Below are 20,549 nucleotides of genomic sequence, written 5' to 3' on the forward strand. Positions count from 1 at the left end.
ATTAAAAGCCACTTGACATTCTTAGTTAACAGGGAAATGCAAATTAAAACCACAATGAGATACCGCTATACACCTACTATCCATAGAACGACAAAGATTTGGCAAGGCTGTGGAGCAACTGGAACTCTCATGCATTGCTAGTGGGAGTGTAAACTGGCATAACCATTTTAGAAAACTGGCAGTATCTATGAACTCTAAATATACATCTGTTCTATAAACCAGCAGTCGCACTCTTAAGTATACACCCAAGAGAAATAAGGGCATTTGTGTTTTAAAAGACACAAAAAAGAATATTCGTAGCAGTTTTATTCATAATAACTAAAAACTGGAAACAATGCAGAAGTCCATCAACAGGAGAATAGATAGATAATTGTAGAATATTCATATAATAGAATACCATACAGCAATAAAAAAGAATGAATTACTAGTACACACAACAACATGGATGACTTTCTCAGACATAATGTTGAGTGCAAGAAGCCCAAAATAAGTATATACTGTATGATTCCATTTATGTGAAGTTCAAGAACAGGTAAAACTGATTTATGATGATAAGAGAGTAATGGTTACCTTTTGGGGAGCTATTGACTGGGAAGGGGCCGAAAGGAATCCGTTTTTGAGGATATATTCTTTTTCAGATTCTTTTCCATTATAGGTTATTACAAGATACTGAATACAGTTCCCTGTGCTATACAATTAAATACTCTAGGGTAGGTATATTAGGAGGAAGAGAAGTGTGATTGAAAATGGGGGATAAAGGAGAAAAACATTAAAATTTTTTTCATTAGAGAGGAGTCTAGCAAGGACTTGTGGAAATAGTGTGCAATGGAAAAAAAAGAGTAAAATCAACTGAACTCTGTGTTCCTGAGGTCCTTAAATGAGAAAGGGACTAGGAGGCATGACATCAGCTTTGCTTTCTGAAACAAATACCTTCAATGTTCTTGGTATTTTTAAAAAATTTTTATTGAAATATAGTTGATTTACAATGTTGTGTTAGTTTCAGGTATACAGCAAAGTGATTCAATTATATATATATATATTCTTTTTTTACATTCTCTTCCATTATAGGTTATTTCAAGACATTGCATATAGTTAGTTCCCTGTGCTATACAGTAGGTCCTTGGTATTATCTATTTTATATAGAGTAGTGTATATATGTTCATCTCAAACTCCTAATTTGTCCCTCCCCCTTCCCCTTTGGTAACCATAAGTTTGTTTTCTATGTCTGTGAGTCTATTTGTGTTTTGTAAATAAGTTCATTTGCATCATTTTTTTTAGATTCCACATATAAGTTTTACCATGATATTTGTCTTTGTCTGTCTGACTTACTTCACTTAGTGTGATAATCTCTAGGTCCATCCATGTCTCTGCAAATGACATTATTACATTCTTTGTTTACTGCTGAGTAGTATTCCACTGTATACATTATATATACTACATCTTTATCCATTCATCTGTCCATGGACTTTTAGGTTGCTTCCATGTCTTGGCTACTGTGAATAGTGCTGCCAAGAACATTGGGGTGCATATATCTTTTCAAATTAGAGTTTTCTCTGGATATATGTCCAGGAGTGGGATTGCAGGATCATATGGTAGCTCTATTTTTAGTTTTTTAGGGAACCTCCATACTGTCCCCCGTAGTGGCTGCACCAATTTACCTTCCCACCAACAGTGTAGGAGGGTTCCCTTTTCTCCACACCCTCTTCAGCATTTATTATTATTGACTTTTTTTTTTTTTGGCTGAGCCTGGGACCCAGCAGTGAAAGCACTGAGTCCTAACCATGGGACCATCAGGGAATTCCCTATTTGTAGACTTTTTGATGATGGCCTTTCTGACTGGTATGAGGTAGTAGTAGTTATATTTTCAGACCATTTAAAATTTAATGGCCATCAACTTTTCTTAACACAATCTTCTCCTACAACCTAATTTGCTTAAAAATATATGTATATTAGAAATGTCAAATGGAAAAAAAGAAAGTAAAATAAGTACTCATAATGTATCCCTTTTTTATTTAATAAAATTACAGTTTCAAAAATATCAAGTGGAACAAATAAAGCAAGGAAACAAGCAACAAATGTCACCGCTTTTTTAGACTTCATAAAATAATAAAGTGTCCCTCACTTTTCCCCTTCACACTTCAGAGGTAAACCCACTATCAGATCAACGTGTGTTTGAATTTTGTTTTCACGGAATAAATATTCTGTTGTTGGTCTGAGGACAATTAAGAGCTGGGAATCAGTACACACAAGGCAAGGACAAATTAATGCAAGGCTCTGATGGAGAAGGTGCATTGGAATGCATTCTCTTCTTGGTGGAGTTACAAGATGCTCCTTTGTCCTTTGCCTAAACCAGCCCCTTCAGCATCACTCCTGCCGGGCACAAAGACATTTGGTAAGATAAGTACTAGGCGTGCACAACCACAAACTCACAGCTGAGGCTTTGTGTTTTCTCAAGTAAACATAATCCCAACAATGAGACACTGTCTGCGGGGAGAGCAGGGGGTGGTGGGAGGGATGGTTAGTCAAGTTCTCTTTCCTGACTAGTTACTAGAGTTTTAACGTTTCTCCCCCTAACTCCGCTTTCCTCTTTCCTTGAACGGCGCCCAAGTGACATCTGATGCTCCTTCTAGTGTGACTTTCCAGGAGGGTTTGTTGAACCCCTGGTGCAAGTCAAGTGGCTGGGATGGGAGCAGTTGGAGGGTCTTTGCTGTCTATGAGCCATTTTACCCAGAATCAAGGGCTCAGTTTTTCTCCTTGAGAATTATTTGATGCTTCTATTCTAAAGCTCACAACTATTTTACAATGCTTCTAGACTGCTTAGACTGGATTTTGGGTGAGTTTAGGACCTCCTATATCTTTTTATCTTAAAATTTTCAATAAACCGTTCTACTTTTATTTTCTCTCCCCCTGCCATCCTTAGTCACTGCATCTCTAGTCTAAAACGTGTACTAGCATTCTGCCTTTTCCCCTCCTCAAATCCCTCTATTGGTTTCATTCATTTAGTTCATTTAACACATATTTTGTTGAGTACTTGCCATTGCCAGGCACTGCTCTAGGTTTAGGGATATAGCAGTGAAAAAGACCAGGTTCCTGGCATCATGGGGCTTACACTGTAACTGAAAACAGAAGACAAACAAATATATATTCATAGCACATAAAATAATGTTATGTAGTAATAAGTATCATGGAAAAAAGATACAGCAGTGTGAATGGTTGGAAAATGATGCATAAGGATGAGAGTATTTATTTTAGGCACATTGGTCAGGGAAGGCCTCTCCAATAAGGTGACATTCCTTGTGATGCCTTTACTTTCTTCTCCAGTCTTTAAGGTGCTGGTGATCCATTTCTGTACCTCTCATTCTACATCACACTTTTTTTTTTAAATTTTATTTATTTATTTATTTATTTATTTATTTATTTATTTATGGCTGTGTTGGGTCTTCGTTTCTGTGCGAGGGCTTTCTCTAGTTATGGCAAGTGGGGGCCACTCTTCATCGCGGTGCACGGGCCTCTCACTATCGCAGCCTCTCGTTGTGGAGCACAGGCTCCAGACGCACAGGCTCAGTAGTTGTGGCTCACGGGCCCAGTTGCTCCATGGCATGTGGGATCTTCCCAGACCAGGGCTCAAACCCGTGTCCCCTGCATTGGCAGGCAGATTCTCAACCACTGCGCCACCAGGGAAGCCCTACATCGCACTTCTTACCTAGAGCTTGTGTCAACACATCCTTCCCTTCAGCCCTTTCCATGATGTTCCTGCTTTCTCTGCTTGCCCTCACTCTGGACTTCTTCCTATGGTCTCACATTCTCTCCCTAATCATTTCCAGGAGTTTCCTTCAACAGCATAGCCCTGTCAAAAAGAATTTGCATGTGGGTGCTTAATACCTACTTTTAAATGATTTTACTATTATTCCTCTGTCTTGAAATTGCTATTTGAGAAATAATTCTAGTATAAACCAGAGGTTTTCAAACTTTTGATTTGATGACCTTCTGTCCGTAGGGGATAAAAGACTTTAAGAGAAGCACCTTTCTCAGCTCCTCTGATCAGCCCTGCAAATGCTGCTCACGCTTAAAAAAATATCAGTTCAGTAGAGCTTTGCCTTAATAGACAGCTGCTGTGGTGGCTGTTAAATACCCATGTTGTGGAGAACCATACATTGAAATCTGGAGTGGAAATGACTCTTAAAAAAAAAAAACCCCACACTCATTTTTAGTGTGACTCACATTTTGAACAAAGCCCAGACCACCTGTTGTTTATTCCCTACCATTCGGAACTCTACCTTCATTTCTGGGTTTCCTCCAGCGCACATGGAACAGGGATTTGCACATAGTCTTCCATTTAATTAATAAATCCAACAATGGAGTGGATCCTGTGTGTTTCATCAAACAAGATACAGAGGCTGAATTTCTGAGTTTCTTGGCCAGGCCTTTGGGACCACATAATCCTAATAACAAATGTCAATGCTCAGCATAATACCTGGGCCATGATTACTATTGAGGGTATCAATGAACACAAAGGGAAGGGCCATGTCTAGTAATTAAATATTCACAAGCTCTTCAGAATAATTTGATTGTCTCATCCATCATTTGCAGACTGTCTATGCCAGCTTTGTAGGCACTTTTATTATCATAATGAGAAGTAGTTTTTATTAGAACAGTAAACATGAAACGATTATTTACACAGATGCAATGGCCTGCAAAAGGAGTACTTTGCACTCTAATTAAGAACAAAGCACCCAATTACATCAGATTGAACTTTGGAATCACATCTTTGTTTTTGTTTCATCTTGTTATGCCGAACAAGGAATCAGAGAGAAAGAGTCAGGCCAAGTAGCTGTTCAAGGATTGAATTAACGGATTGAGTCTCCTAGCTGCTTTAGGGGCTGCTCAGGTTAAGCCAGATTGGCAGCACCGCGGGGGTTAAGAACCTAGTTGTCGGTTTTGCAGGCTCTGTGATTCCCTTATGTCAGTTTGCTAAGGAAGAAGCTGTCAGGCTGTCTACTTCTCAGCTTCTTTCCTGAGTCTGTGCCTTCTGCCTCCCAGCTTCAAGCTTTGCCCCTCCTAGACTATGACCCATCTGAGCAACAAGGGCATCGTCTGCCCACCTGTTAGAAACGCAGCATCTCAGGCTCCACCCCAAACCTCCTGAATCAGAATCTGCATTTTAGCAAGACCACATGTCTGCATGTTAACATTTGACTAAGCACTAATCTAAGGGGCTCTAGCCCAGCACAGAACAATGTGGTTATCAAATCTTAGCGAGCCTCAGAATCGTTGACAGAATCATTTATACAAAAATGACAATTCCTAGTGCCCACGCCAGAGATTTGATTTAGGGAGTCTGGGATAAGGGCTTGGAATCTCCTTTTTCCTGGGCATGTGCTGCTGGTCTGGTTCTGAGCTCAGGCTTAATCCTGCCAGTTGTACTTATAAATAGTCTTGTGTCTTTATTACAGTCCTATTAACCAGTATCCTGTGTCTCAATCTTTGCTTTAAAAACTATTTCCAATGGTGTTTTCAGAATTTCTATGCAGAAAGGTCTTAGTACAGCAATCTGATTTGAAGAAGGAGGCTGGAAACTGGTTTTGCTTAACACTTTACATAAAATTGAGGAAGCCTCAGTTGCCCATATCTAGAAACCAGAGATGAAGTTAATGGAGATTATTGGGGAACATCATTACTGTTTATTCTGACCAGTCCCCCCGCTGGGCCCAGAGACCTTCTCTTGGACTCCAGGCTTGTAATTAGAGTCCTTTAACCACAAGCATCAGGACCAGCCTCCGCCTAACTCAACATAGGAATTTATTGGGAAGTTATCAGATGGCTCACAGAACAGCAAGATGTTTATAGAACAAGGCTCATAAATGGGTAGGACGCAGGGCAGATTTGGAGGTCTAGGAGCAAGAGCTTCTCAATAGTTCTGTCTCAGAGCCACGCCTGGAATGAATGAGTTCCAACTAGTTTCAATCTTTTTGCTACTTTTCTGAAGATTCAAATCCCAGGACAGGAACATTTAGCCTGGCTTGGTGAGGGAAGGGCTGGCCACCTTGAGTAACAGTCCTAACAGACTGTATCCAGAAAGAAGGGTAGTCCTCCAGTGGAAATGGGGGTGCTAGAATAGATGCCTGACAGCCGAGAAAGAAATCAATGTCTTACTACCTGAAAGCATACTTCTGTGGCGCCTCAGACTTCACTAGAAGTAAGTTCCGTGAGACCAGAATTTTTCTCTTTTGGTCTCTGTTGTATTTTATGTGCATAGAGTAGTGCCTGGCACTGATTTAAAAGACAAAGGAAAGAGTTTAAAATTTGAGGAGAGGGACTTCCCCGGCGGTCCAGTGGTTAAGACTCTGTGCTTCCGAGGCAGGGGGCCCGGGTTCGATCGCTGGTCGGGGAATTAAGATCTCACATGCGCACGTTGCGGCCTAAAAAATAAAAATTATGAAAAAAGAAAATAAAATTTGAGGAGAGACTGAGAAAGTGTGGGAGTGAATCATGTCATTATTTGGGGGAATAGCCTTCTGGGCAGGAGAAGCAGCAAGTTCATGGCCGGCCGGGAGGCTGGAATGGCTGTGGTGTTTGCGAAAAGCAAGGCGACAAGTGAGTGGGCCAGAGGAATGGAGGAACACAGCGGTGGGAGATGAGGTCAGACAGGGAACAGAACAAGACCGTTTGGTTTTGCAGGGCCAGCTGAGGACCCTGGATTTTATTCTGAATGAGATGAGAAGTCTCTTGGGGAAGCTTTGAACAGAAGAGTGACTAACGCTGACCCTATATTTTTAGAGGATTATTCTGCTTCCTGTGTTGAGACGGGTCAGGGCCAGGGAGGAAGCAGTGAGACAGGTTAGGAAGCTGTTGCAGTTATCTGGCAAGAGATGATGATGGCCTTCCCTGGTGGACTGGATGTGGAATAGGAGAGAAGAAGATGTCAGGGATGACTTCATGGTTTGGAGCCTGAGCAAGAAGAATGGAGAGTTATTTTCTGAGAGGGGGAGAGTGCTTAGGGATGGAAAATTAAAAGTCTAGTTTTGACTCATGAAGCATGAGATGCTTACTATGCATTCAGTTGGTTGCAGAGTAGACAGCTGGATATACAAGTGTGAAGGGCAGAGGAGATATATTAAACCAAAGATATACATGTGGAAGTTCTAAGCTCTATTATTACTTAAGTTAGGATAAACTTCTCTGTTTCAAAAAACGACACTATCAACTGTACTTCAATAAAAAAAAAAGTAAAATAAAAAAAAATGACAAAATTTAATGACTCAGTACCAGAAGTTTATTTCTCATAATTCAATGGTCTAGAAAGGTTTCAGATTGTTGGCAAACTGTGATAAGACATATATCTATGGAGAGTTGGGGACAGAAACCTGATTGAAGGGGTTCAGCAAAGAATGGGGAAAGGAGGAATTGGAATTGGTGACTGTATATAAACAATTCATTCAAGGAGTTTTCTTATAAAGGGGAGCCAAGAAATGGGCAGTAGCTTGATGGAGATGTAGTTTTGAGGTTTTTGTTGGTGGTGGTACTGTTTTTAAATTTTTTAACACTTTTTTTAATAGGAAAAATTACAGCATGTTGGTATGCTGGTGGGAATGGCTCTGTAGAGGGGAAAAGATTGCTGATGCAGGAAGGCGAGAGGAGAATTTCAAGAGCCCAGTCCTTGAGTAGGCAGAGGAAATGCCAACCAGAACGAGGGCTTGGCTTTAGATAGGATCATGATATTGTTCATCCATAAAAACAACTGCCAGCCTGAATGTGTGGGCACGAATGCAGGTAGGGGGATCTACCTTCCTGGTTTGTCTGGGATTGAGGGGTTTCCTCAATTATGAGCCTTTCAGGGCCCAAACTGGCACAGCCAAGGGCAAACGGGAGTGAACTGGTCACCCTAGAGGTAGGAAGATTTGTGGTATGAGTTTATGGAAATTCTCTTTTGATTGCTTTGAGTATTGCCACATGAGAAAGGGCATGGTGATTCAACCCATTACTAAGCATCTATAAAGCCTAAATTCCAGAGTTATACAATGCAAGGGATATTACCATTAATAAGTTCCTGTTCTTATGGAGCTTATGCTAGTGGGAAACATAGAAAACAACATGACTGCATGTAAGGCAAACCCACATGGGCTGTGAGTGTTACTGAACCAAGGTTGGGTCTGCTCACTCAACACTCAGTAATGCCAATCTACTGACACTGGTTGTGGTGAAGGGAAGTATAGCATTTATTGCAAGGCGCCCAACGTGGAGCTAAGCAGGGAGAACGGGCAGCTCATGCTCAAAATGTTCTGACTCCCTGATGGCTTTCAGGGAAGGGTTTTTTAAGGCAAGGTGAGGGAGAGGGTCATAGGGTGCATATCACCTCATGCACATCCTTCTGATTGGCTGGTGGTGAGGTAACAGGATGATGTTTCAGGAATCTCAGTCATCAACCTTCTGGTTCCAACCAGTCTGGGGTCAGCATGCAGTTAACTTTGTCTTCCTGGTGAGGGTTTTAGTATCTGCAAAACAACTCAAGGATATGTCTCAGGATATTATCTATCACACTTAAGGAGGAACTAAAGGTCGTTGAGTTTGTTTTATGGTTAAACTATTATTATTTCATCTTGCTTGGCTCTCTTCCTTTCTTTCTGAATTTTCTCACTTCTCTGACTCAATTTGCTCTTTGGAACTTGAGGAAGAACTAGGAGGCTAAAGCTACAAACAAGAGGCAGGCAGGGGACATGTGGAGGTCTGTCCACAGGAAGATCCCACAGGGTCCTGCTTGGTTTCATGTGTAATAAGTTTATTCTTTGTAAAGTCATATTCCATATTCTAAGTCATATTCCATATTCTTCAGGAACCTATTATCTGCTAGATTAGATAATACTCAATAATAATAATAAGCATTTTCTGAGATCTTACTGATTTTCAGCAGCTATACATCCATTATCTCATTTCATCTTCACAACAACCTATTGGGGAGGTTCTAGTTTTATCATCTTCATTTTACAACTGAGGAAACAAATGCATGATGATTGGGCAGTTTGCTCTAGCTCACACAGCGAGTGGTAGAGGCAGATCTTGAAGCCTAGTTGACTTCCGCCCACGAGCTCATAAGCACTACACTGCATTGCCTTCTAGAAATTGCTATGATGCATGGTAATATATGATGAATAGTACTGACAAGTGCCCTACAAATTTAGAAGAAAGAGAGATCATTTCTGTTTATGGCAATCAAGGATGCCTTCATGGAGGAAGTGTCACAAATGGAACTTGAAAGAGGTTAGGTTTTCATTAAGCAGAAGTGAGGGAAGGACATGCCAGGCAGAGGAACCTCAACGAGGACTGTTTCTCTTTTTTTTGTTACCTTCTATCCTCCTGTACTCCCCTGGCCCTATGATCAGCTTGGTTTTCCTTTACCTCCAAGAAAGATATTTGTGATTTTGAGAAGGTAGAACACAGAGTGGAATGATAACTTTGACTTTCTTACACATGCCCAACTTGTCTCTAGAGCTCCAGAATGGGCAATGAAACTCTGTTGGTCTTCAATAATTTATTTATTGATTATATATATATTTAAATTATAACATACATATACACAGAAAAGTGTACCAACCACGTCTTTTCATTAAACAAACATACCTGCATAACCAGCTTACAATTAAGCAACAGAATTTTGCCAGTATCCCAGTAGCCCCCTTCATGCCACCTTTTAATCAGAGCCTCCCTCCTCCCCACTCCAGCAAATTTAATAATTATCCTGACTTCTAAAATCATAGATTACTTTTGCCTAATTTTAAACTTGGTATAAACGGAATCCTGCATTTTGTTCTTTTTTTCTATCTGGCTCAAACAAACTCAGTATGTTTGTAAGATTCATCAGTGTTACTGGATAGAACTGTAGGTTTTTCATTCTCATTGTTGTTATGGTATCTCACTGCATGAATACTCCAGAAAATTCTACTCTCTATTAAATCATTCTACTGTTGTGTGTTTGAATAATTTCCAGTTTTTGGAGATTAAGAATAGTGCTACCATGAACATTTTTGCACATGCCTTTTGGAAATTTCCTTTGAGCATAAATCTTCACATACATTTAAAGATTTGAGTCTTTCTAGTGCTTTCATGTGTTTGCACCTGGCTGTGCTTCCAGCACCATCTGGCATGTACAGGTGAGGTTATGGAGTCAAAATGTCCACCTGTCAGGGCTCTTGGGTTTGTTGCAGAGCTTCTCACCAGATTACAAAATGCACTGAAACTGGGTAATCAGGTCTCTGGAGATGAAAATAAAGTGTTGCATGTAGGTGGTGTAGCAAAGATCACCATCTTCTTCCTGAGTTGCTCTGATCTCACACTATTAACAGGGCTAATTCTCACTCCTTTTGAGCAACTCCAATTGCAAAGTCCTTGTAGTTCACTGTTCCTGGACATGGGGGTTTTGTTTACCACTGTATCTACTATGTGCAGCACGACAGACACAATATTTGTTTCCGTTCCTGATGGTGTACAGACTCATGACCTTGAACCTTCTCATAGGACAAATTTTCCATCCTGTTCAATATGGTAACCACTAGCCACATGAAACTACTAGCCTTTGAAGTGTGGCTAGTGTGATTGAGGAACTGGATATTTTTGCATTGAATTTTAATTGATTTCAATTCAAAAGTGATACTCAATTCTGTTGTGGAAAACGTTTAAATACTTTGAACTTGGCTATGAGAATCTACTTTTTTCAACTGTAAATTTTATAAAATCTAAATTCACATCAAGTATTTCTGAATGACATTTCACAACTGAACTGAGATGAGCTTAGTGTAAAATATACAAAAAGAATTTGTATGAACAAAGAATGTAAAATATCTATTTTTTATATTGACTACATAATAAAATAATGATATTATTAATATACTGGGCTAAGTAAAGTATACTATTAATGTCATTTCACTTGTTTCTTTTTTATTGTGGCCACTAGCAAATCTTAAACTGTATATGTGGCTTGCATTCTATTTCTGTTGGACGGTGCTTTTCTAGAGATTCCTAAATATAACGTTTCATGGTAATTTCTGATAAACGTCTGCCTCAGGAAGCTGGGTAAGGATATCTGTTTACATAAATACAGAATATGTTTCTGTATATATGGCTGATGGATGGTCAGAAGTGGAAGCACATTTGGTAGTGGAGAATGAGCATGAATCGTGGGGTCAGGTCTGTCTGAATTTGCATCCAAGCTCTGCCACTTAATCGGTAGGTGACCTTGAGCAAATTATTTACCTCTCTGAGTGCATACACGTCCAAATTTCCTCTTAGGTAAATTAGGAATATGAATACCTTAGAGGACACTGTCGAAGCTTCACCCAGATTCCCTGGGTCTTACTTTTTGTTTCTGAGCATGTACACACCCACTCCCTAACTCCAGTGGGCACATATTTCATACCCCTGAATTCCCCTGGGACCTCCAGCCCAAGTAGACTTTAGCTAGAAATCACACCCTGACTCCCCCAGCCCCTTCCACTTCCCATATCTAAGGGTCAGCTTCTGAGAACCAACCTAAGATAGCTACTAACTTCCTATGTTTTGGAGGGATTAAATGAGCAGTGCCTGACACAGAGGAGGCTCTAAACGCCACCCCATGATACACACCAGCCAGTACTCTCCAGTGATTTTACTACCACCTCAGGAAGATGTGAATGGTCAGTGATTTTTTTTAGAGTTTGGAGTGGGGTTGTATTGACACAAGCATAGACTCTCTCTCTCAGACCTTTACCTGTAACCATTTTTTTTCATCACCTCAGATGTAACGAACATCTGTAAAAAAGAAAACCTCATAGATTCATGGCACCTTAGAGAACATTGAATCCATTTATGAAAACAAATGTTACTTGTGTTTCTGGGATTTCTCCCTGAGTACCTTGTTAGTCAGGTGCTATGAGTAATTAAATCACTCCCAGGGTATAAACTGTACTGCTCTGGGGGTTGGGAGAAGTATTAACTATTCAGAACCAAAGAAGGAGATTCTTCCAGTCATAAAAGAGCTTGCTGACACACACACACACACCCTATATAAATACATATACATCCACCTATAAATGTTGTGATTATAGTATTTTATATGCTAAAGACAATCTGTTTATATTTTCACGTATTTTCAGTTCATTCTTTGACAAGTTGTTAATAATCCTAAGAGTTATCATTTATTGAAGTTTATTATATGCCAGACATTATTTTAAGATCTTGACAGACACTATCTCATTTAATCTGCTCGAAAACTCAGTTCCAACATTACCTGCTCAGAGAGGCCTTCCCTGGCTGCTCTGACGTAGCCATCCTCAGTTACTCTATGGTAGCCTTTATCACTACTTGGAATTCGGCTTTATTTGCTTTATGGGTTTTTTTGTGCCTCTCTCCACACTCTCCTTGCCTATCCTAATTAGAATGTGTGTTGCAGACAACCAGCACTTTTCTGTGTTGCATACCATTGTATCACAGTTACTAGAACTGTGCCTGGCACATGGTTGATAATCAGTAAATATTATTGAGAGACAGAATGAATGAAAAACTTGATATAGGTGAGAACCCTGAAGCCCAGAGAGGCTAAAAGGTTAAGATCCCAGAGTTAGTGAATAGCAGTGCTCCTATTTGAACCCCCATCTCTTATCCACTACACCCTGCTGTCCTTTATATTATGTGGGCTTTAGAAAGATGACATGTCTTACCCATAAGGAAATCACTCTCTGGTAAGGGAGGAATAACATTCACTTCCAATCAACAAGTATTTGCTAACCCTTTGCTAGGAACTGTATTAAGCGCTAGGGACACAGAAGCAAACGACACAATACAGCCCAGCCCTGCATGGAGCTTTTGGTCTAGACTCGGGTAGGGAGGATGGATACGACAAGTAGTAACAAGTGAGACAGGTACTTAGAAAAGGCATGCACGGGGATAGAAAAGAATAGCAAGGGAAACTGACCAAGTCAAGGGGATTAGAAGAGGCTTCTCTGTGGGAGGGAGCATATAGCCTGTTCAAGAAACCGAGAAAAGTACAACGTGAAGGTCATTTAGAGGTGAGGACGAGCATGGCAGGAGGTAAGTAGAGAATAGTCTTGAAAATGACATCTATAGATGATAATCACACATGGTGGAGAGTGATCTGTCCTAACAGTGCCATGGGAGTTGAGAGAATGGCAAGATTCCCACTATAGAGGAAGCTTCATGAAATCATTATAATGACACTTATACGTGGAGGGCTAAAAGAATACAGATACACTGAGACAGGAGCAGAGCATCCAAATACTTTCTTGTTCTTTTCTTGATTTTACTTTTTGAGTAAATAATACATTCCTATGGTATTATATACAGAATACATAAAACTGTAAAATATCTCACTTCTCCTCTTATTTCTCACCTGTCCAATTCCCAAACCTCACACTACCATAGGTAATCTTTTTTTTCATGTTTTTTTAAACATATAAAATTCAAGAATTACTTTATGCAGATACAAGCAATTGTAAATATAAATTCTTATCCACCCCCCCACTCTTTTACTGCACTATATAGCATACTATGTACAGGCATACTTCATTTTATTTCACTTTGCTTTATTACACTTTTCAGATACTGTGTATTTTACAAATTGAAGGTTTGTAGCGACCCTGCATCAAGCAAGACTATCGGTGCCATTTTTCCAAGAGCATTTGCTCACTTTGTGTATCTGTGTTACATTTTGGTTATTCTCACAATATTTCAAACTTTTCTATTATTATTATATTTGTTATGGTGATCTGTGCTCAGTGATCTTTGATGTTACTATTGTAATTGCTTTAGCTTGATTTTAGCAATATAAGTATTTTTTAATTAAAGTATGTACATTGTATTTTTAGATATAATGCTATTGCACACTTAATAGATGACAGTATAGTGTAAAAATAACTTTTATATGCACTGGGGCACCAAAAAATTCATGTGACTCACTTTATTGCAATATTCGCTTTATTGTGGTGGTCTGGAACTGAACCAGCAATATATATATATATATTTCTACACTTTATTTTACAATATATTTTGGAACTCTTTCCATATCTGCACATAGAGAACTTCCTCATTTTTTTTTACAGCTGCACAGTGTTCAGATGGATGTACCATAATTTATTTAACTAGTCTTTTTTATTGATAACTTTTGGGGTGTTTTCAATCTTTGGCTATTGGATAGTTTTGTAGATCTGGCAACTTATAACTGTGCAAATACATTTATAATTTTTAAAGCTATTGCTGAATTGCCCTCAATAGGGGTTATTTTAAAATGCCTCCAAATAGTTAGATTTAACTGCAAAATTAACCATAAGCCAGAGAAGCAAATAAAATGATTTATTTTAAATGATGCCACTAATATCCTTGTTCATGTTCAACAAAATACTGGATATAACTAAAAATTTTACATGGAAAGTTGTGTCTTATGGGAGAAACCACATTCAAAATGTTGACCACTGTCCTTAGCTACACGTCAGTGAGAATAAGTCCACAGGCTTTCAATGATGTATGTAACATTCCTCGAACTCACATTCTATCTCCCCAGATGGATTCATTCTATTTATGTGACAACTTTCATCTTAGGAACTCCAAGCCCATTATAAGTACTGCTTGTAAATATTAACAATATGATCGTGATATGGAGAAAACCATCACATTACAGAGACAATTCCTTGGGAAGAGTTCAAAGGTCCCCATCAATTTCATCTAGCCTGATCATATGTATAAAAGTTCCAGCTGGCAAGTGGTTACCATTGGGAAATGACTTTCTTACACTAAGTTTGCAAGAGATAAGCTGAAGAATTGCATTTAGTGATCTGAAGTTAATGATCTATCTCTGTAACAAGCAGCAGCTTGTTTGCCTGGTCCCAGTGCCATTATGCTATCCTTAGTCAGTGCCATTATGCTATCTCTGGAGAGAGAAGACAGCCGATGAGGAGATAAATATTCCTTGGAATAGCACTAGAAGAGAAAACATAAACAGTGCAGAAGGGAAAGAAGAGAGGGATCCAGAACTGGGGTTAAGAGACAACAGAATCCACTAGCCTAATGTCAGTTAAAAAACAAAGTGAAAATCAAGTCCAAAAGGACACAGAGCAAGAACAGAACAGAAATTTAGAAATATGGGGCACCTGCCAAAAAAGATTAGGGTTTTAGTGAAATTGACTACATTTAACAAAGAAAGACTTGTATCTGACATTTAAAATATAAGCGTTATCCAATTAAGAGATTTGGTAAGAGTCCATATCCAGCCACCTGCACCCCAAAGGTTAGAGGCTCTATGACTAAGTTTAAGTAATGTTGACCTTTAGTCAAATGTGCCTCATAAACAAGGTTTATATTCATTGCCAGTGTTCAGATGTACATGGCTGAGTTTGCAGGTCCATGGTGGATAGGTTTGGTGACTGCTTGCTAGGAAGCATCTATGACTACTGGTTGTTTTTGTTTTTGTTTTTTACTTTGTTTAAGGATGACATCAAAAGAGAAGATCACTGGTGCCTACATAAAACGTAATAAATTTACAACTACAAACTCTGATGTGTAAAAAATATCACCTTTTACCTCTTATTGTTATTGTTTTAAAAATGTGTTTATTTTTTCTTAATTGGTTTCTTTAAAATTCATCCTAATTCACTGGGTGGTGGCAAATTGAATCTCTGTCATTATTGGGGTTTCATCTCCCGTTGATGACACAAGATTCAAGGATGCTTACGTAGTGCTCAGAAATTTGGGTGTGGTTTTGGCTACCCCAACAGATGTTTCCAAACTCCTTCTGCTTGGGCCACCTTCCTTGATGCTCGGGGTGGATAAGTGGTCAAGTGATAGCACTGACCAATGTGAGGTAAGGGGACTTCTGCTGGGGGCATAGGATATATTTGTCTTTCCTGATAAAATGGATGCAACATCCTAGGGCTCCCTCTTCCTCTCTGTCTCCTGAGTTAATATGGATGTGATATCTGGAATTGTAGCAGCCATCCTGTAACCATGAAGAATAGGCCAGGAGAATTGCAGATTTGGTGGTCCCAACATCACTGAACCACTGAACCAATTCCAGGATCCACTTTCTTCCAGAACTTCTTGTTGTGAGAGAAAAAAGAAACACCCACCTTGTTTAAGCCACTGTATTGTGAGTTTTTCATTATCTGCAGCTTAAAGTATTGCTAACTGATTCAAAGAGGAAACATCTCTATTGTCCAGTCCATCATGGGTTGCTGCTGATATATTTATTGTCCAATGGTTCCTTGAAATTCAGCGACAAACTGCTCCTGGGCCCCTGAACATAGGAAATGACCCGGGCTGGGACCCTGGTGCCTGGGGCTCCAAAGCCATGAAGCCCTCCTTCCTGAGGCCCTGACTGGGAGCCTGGAGCAGGTAGTACTTTACAAACCTGTAGACTGCTATCCCTGCCCTGGATGGACAAGTTAACCCTCTTCCCTCTTCTCCTCTTGCCGCTGTCAAAGGCACTTCTCTTCCTCTTTCTTCAATTCAGGACATCTATTATACTCTCTTCTGTGAGTTGATGTGTTTACAAATAAAGGAGCTGCCTTTTCTCATGAAGCTCCTGCTTTCCATTCAGCTACAAACCACTTCTGAGACAAGGGAGCAAAAACTGAGCTACCTGCTTCAAATGCAGGACGGAAAACTAAAGAGAGAACCAACACAAGTTAATATTGTAATAAATCACCTTGCCACACCTACCAGTCTAGTAAGGTAGCCACCATGGCAAGAGACAGGGTGAGAATAATGACAGCTGATGAACTAGAAAAACTTTTGAGCCCTGTGCCGACTTGCATGGATGAAATCACTTGGCTTGTTTCTCATGGGCACAGCAGGTTTTCCAATGCACAGATGACACAGGGACGCTGCTTCATCATAAGCAAGAGAGCTGCTGTGGTTTGGGTGTGTGGTCTGTGGTGGGAGGGGAAGAAGAAAAGGAGAGTGAGGACGCCTAGCTATTCATCCTGGACTTGGCCACTTCTAAGACCTGCCATTTTGACCTTCCCTGTTTATATTTAAGTCAGAGCTTTCATGGGAAGGGGTCTGCTTTTCTTTCTGGATATTTTTAGCTGAAAGTTTTGTTTATGGTTTTAAATTTGATTTTTTTGAAAAAGTAATCATTTACATGATTAACTGCAGAATTGATTGTAATAGCAAATGACTGGAAACAACTTAAATATCAACAGAAGTCTGTAAAACAAATTATAGTACAAACATAGAATGGAATGCTGTATAGCTGTAAAATTGAATGAGCAAATGCTCTGTAATGGATATAAAAAATCCCCTCTTCCACTCTTGTCTCTTATCCACTAATTTTCCATATCCTCCATAGGTACATTTTTATGACTCTTTTCAGAGTTGCTTTATATACAAGTAAATTAAAATGTAGGTTCTTATTTTTCCTTTTTTATATGAAAAGGAAGATTCTTTTTTTTTTTTTATAAATTTATTTATTTATTTATTTTTGGCTGTGTTGGGTCTTCGTTTCTGTGCGAGGGCTTTCTCCAGTTGCAGCGAGCGGGGGCCACTCTTCATCGCGGTGCGCGGGCCTCTCACTATCGCGGCCTCTCTTGTTGCAGAGCACAGGCTCCAGATGCGCAGGCTCAGTAGTTGTGGCCCACGGGCCCAGTCGCTCCACGGCATGTGGGATCCCCAGAGCTGGGCTCGAACCCGTGTTCCCCGCACTGGCAGGCGGACTCTCAACCACTGCGCCACCAGGGAAGCCCGAAAGGGAAGATTCTTGACCTACTGTTCTGCTTCTTGTTTATTTTACTTAATAATGTATCTTGGATCTCTTTCTAAATAGAAGTCTTTCATTTGTCCAAAGTCTTCTCTGACATCATGCAATAGTGTTTTGTTTTAATTTTTATTTTATATTGGAGGATAGTTGATTAATAACCATGCTGTAGTGTTTTAAAGTTTTCTTCATGTAGGTCTTGCACATTTCTTGTTAGGTTTATTCCTAGGTATCATGTCTTTTGGGGATTGGTTTTGCATTCTCTTCCATTTTTCAACTGGTTTTTGTTTGTTTACATATATTAATTTTCATTCATTAACTCTTTACTCTTCTACTTTGATTTTTAAACATTTTCACAATTCTGATTAAGCTAAATAAACTTTCCTTTTACAATGCAAAGCTCTATGTTCTGAGGTTTTTGGTGCCATGATTTCTATAAGTCACAGCGTGCTCAAGGCTCCTTACAAGATAATCCTCTAATATTCAGAGAGTAATTATAATTCAGAGGCTTAGTATAAGGGTACTGCCAGACTGCAGCTCAATCAAAATCACAAATAATTTTACAAAACCTGTGTCACCCACATAGCACAACACAGCTAGTGAATATCTTCACAGATGTTTGATTTGTTAGTTGAACTACAATCTATGTTTCTTTGGTGCTTGTAATCCACTGTACCTTACATTTTGGGGAACACAAAGGGAAAGCTTTTCATGTATTTAGTTTGGGTACCAGCTCAGCACCTATGAGCCCATCTATCAGTAAGTTCTTTCTGCCCGATCACCTGAACTGCCTGCCATCATACGAACATACAATTTCAATGCAGTATAATTACAATAAATGTTTTCTATTCCTATATTTCATGTAGGCAGTCATAGTTGGCCAGAAGGGACAAATATTGTCAGAACTATTACACAATCTTTAATGCAATGAAACTATAAGTAGATGGCTTTTAAATGGGACAATCTTATATAGTTATTTTCCGAAAAACTTGGACTCAAAAAGTCATTCAATCAAAACCCAAATATTTATGACCAAATATCATTCCCTTTCAATAAATAGCCCTACATTTTCATAATAGTCTACAATAACTGCCCCCAAATTACAGCAAAAATATTTTTTCAAAGTTAACTTTTCATTACTCAGGGGAAAAATTATAAAGTCTGTGGCTCTTCCTAGGCCACATTTCACCCTCAATGTCTATTATTCAGTTATTTCAGGTTTCACTGGCAGCTTCATCAGAGCCCATCAGGGCAAATCACAAGATTTGGAGGGCTGGTTAAAGAATTACACAGTGTTAGAGCTCATGGAATCCAGCCTCCTCATCTCACAGATAAAGAAACCAAGGAAAGAAATGGTTAAGTGACTTGCCCAACATCGTGCAATGGCTTTCTGAGGGAGCCAGGACTGGGAGCCAAGTTTCCTGCTCACCAGTACTTCACTCTTTCTACCACATCATGGTGCACATTCCTAGGCATGAATGAAAAAACACACTCCAACAACTGTTATTGACAAAGATGTGGCAACCATTAATGACACTTCAGGCATACACATAATATTTTCTTAGAACATCTTTTTCCTATTGGGCAATCTCATTCCCATAGTTGTCATTACTACCTGTGTGATCAATGACTTCTTAAATTAGTAACACCAGCCCTGACCTCTTCCTTGTATACCATTGCCTGTCCTGTAGGTCTACCTGTGTAATTCACAGACAACTTGAACACATCCTTGCCAAAACTGAGCTTAATTTTTATATCCACCAAATCTGTTATTTCTCTATTTCCTATTTTGTTTTTTGGCTTGATAATAACTCATGTGTCTAAGTCCTCACCATTCTTTTCCCTTCACATCCAATTTATTATTAATTTCTGTTGATGTTATATAGAAATCTGTCACATATTTTCTCATTTCTTCATCTCTATTTGCACAGGTCTTTATAACTTTTCACCTGGACTCTCTGCCTTTGTCTCTTTCCTCTCCAAGGTCTTCTTCACAGTGCCTCCAAAGTCATTTTTCCAAAGGGTAAATACTCTCTTGCTCTGCTCTTACCTGAAACTCTGTCTGCCTCATGTCCATGAAATAAAGCCCATAGAGCATGATTATTTAAGGTACTTCATATGAGCTGTCCTGTTTGCCTAACTTCTATTCCACCATTGCTTTTCAATGTTAGGTTCCATAAACAGCAAAATACTTGCAATTCTTTGAACTCATTAAACTATTTTATATCTCCACGCCCCTGCACATGCACCTCCCTCTGTCTGAAATCCTATCGTCTGCTCACCTTTCCCACCTCTGAGCATGCTGTCCACTGCTGTTCTCATATGCTTCCTTTAGGACCCAATCCTGAGGGTGAGAGTCAACCCTTCAGTGAAGCCAATAGGCAGTTTATTCTTTGATGGTTACGCTGTGCCTTGTAATGTACTTCTATTACTATATATCACATCATATTATAATTCCTTATTTATGTGAGATTTATCCTGCCTTAAGACATAGCAGTGCCTGAATGAATAGTAGAATGGGTAAATGGGCACAGGTAACAGTAATCTAGAGAAACATTTTGTGGTCAGCTGTAACCTATATATATATATTAGAACTTCTGAAAATTTGGTCACTGCTGCTCAAACTAGACTCGTTGCCCGAGTCATAGAATTGAAATGTTTTGAATTTATAGGATTTTAATAACTATAATTTAGAATGATTATGATTCATATCTGCCTTACCCTTTCATTGAAACATGAATTTGTTTCCTCACTATGAAATCATCGCACATAATTATCTCCAGATGACAAATACTCATTTCAGTATAACATGCAGATA

This window comes from Balaenoptera physalus, assembly GCF_965194825.1.
Source record: "Balaenoptera physalus genome assembly, chromosome: 5".
Lineage (NCBI taxonomy): Eukaryota > Metazoa > Chordata > Mammalia > Artiodactyla > Balaenopteridae > Balaenoptera > Balaenoptera physalus.